At 51.0% G+C, this 1523-nt stretch overlaps 1 non-coding gene and 1 pseudogene across 1 annotated transcript; both read left to right on the top strand.

Annotated features, from left to right (window-relative positions):
- Positions 1-486: 486 nt before the first annotated feature.
- LOC123719829 lies at positions 487-643 on the top strand. The gene has a single exon (XR_006755923.1). It is a non-coding gene; the product is annotated as a 5.8S ribosomal RNA (ribosomal RNA).
- An 829-nt stretch (positions 644-1472) lies between these two features.
- Positions 1473-1523, top strand: part of LOC123719841 — an 8651-nt pseudogene continuing 8600 nt past the window's right edge.

Genomic DNA, 1523 nt, shown 5'->3' with positions numbered 1-1523 from the left:
GTGAGGTCTTCGGACCGACACGCGGTGGCCTCACGGCCGTCGGCGTTGCTGGGAAGTTGACCAAACTTGATCATTTAGAGGAAGTAAAAGTCGTAACAAGGTTTCCGTAGGGGAACCTGCGGAAGGATCATTAACGTTGGTTTTTTCTTTTTGTTTTGTTGTTGTCAAAGACTCGCAAAAAAAGAAAAAAATACAAAAACACGTGAATGATACGAATCAAAATCGAATCCGAGACGGTTGACTCTCTCTCGTCGATTCGCGACGTGTGCGTTGCGACACGCTTTGATTAGCGTTCGCTATCGCCTATTGATACTTTTGAAATAATATTTTATAATTTTTGTGTACAACCACGCAAATAAAAGAGATTTTCTTTCTTTTCATTTGTCGTACACGTTAATGATAAGTATTATTTTCAAATTTTTTTGTTTAATTTTTTCGCACCTTTTATATTTTCTCATACAAAAACACACACAAAAACAAAACGATTACCCTGAACGGTGGATCACTTGGCTCGCGGGTCGATGAAGAACGCAGTTAACTGCGCGTCATAGTGTGAACTGCAGGACACATTTGAACATCGACATTTCGAACGCACATTGCGGTCCGTGGAGAAATATCCAGGACCACTCCTGTCTGAGGGCCGGCTGCATAAAAACAAAAAGCCACACTGTTCGCGTGACGAGCGGCGATCGCTGCGACTCCGGTCGTAGCGCCGCATCTCTGTCGCGCGTGCAATTGACGGTTTCGCTAGGCCGCCGAGCGGCCGAACGATCCGTTCGAATATATGTTCGATTACGACTCGTCATCCGTATTGGCCGTGTTAAGCCACGTCTATACGATACTTTTGTCGCACAAATAAATTCTCCCCGCCGCACCGTGTCTCCCGCGGCACGGGTGCGCGTCGAGTCTTTACGCAACGACAACGACAACGACGACAACGACGTTCGCGTTTACGCGTCGCGCGTGTTTGCTCGCATCGTCCCGGTCCCGCATGGCGATCGCGCGACGGTCGGCGCCGGTGCGCGCGTCGACGTGTCTCGACGCTGTCGTTGAAAGTTGGCGCGTTCGGCTCAGTTTCTCTTACTCTCGCGAGAGGAGGCGAAACGCGCGCGCCCGCTGCTCTAGCGGTTGCGCCCAGTGTGTGCGTGCGGTGTTTGTGCAATTGTAGTGTGTACGAAATTATTGTGACGTGTGTTCTTAAAACGGACGGAACGATGCCGTCGTTAACGAACAACAACAGAAGAACCGCTTGGTGGTGTGCGATTGATTGATTTCGCGCAACGCGACATCTATGTGTCGCCACCACCACGCTGTTCGCAAGGTGCCGCGCCGCTTTCGTGCGAGCGCATATAATGTAGGCGGACTCGACGTCCGGAGGGCGCGTGGCGTCGTCGACGCGCTTGTAAAAATAGCGTGTCGCGTACGCCCGTTGCGCCGACGGATATCGCGTCTGCCTCACACCTTTTTATCGTTGGCCTCAGATCAGGGAGGATCACCCGCCGAATTTAAGCATATTAGTAAGC

The sequence above is a fragment of the Pieris brassicae genome, unplaced genomic scaffold (genome assembly GCF_905147105.1).
Source record: "Pieris brassicae unplaced genomic scaffold, ilPieBrab1.1, whole genome shotgun sequence".
In the NCBI taxonomy this organism is placed as follows: domain Eukaryota; kingdom Metazoa; phylum Arthropoda; class Insecta; order Lepidoptera; family Pieridae; genus Pieris; species Pieris brassicae.
Note: the sequence above shows the minus strand (reverse complement) of the source record. Positions and strands in the feature narration are given on the sequence as shown.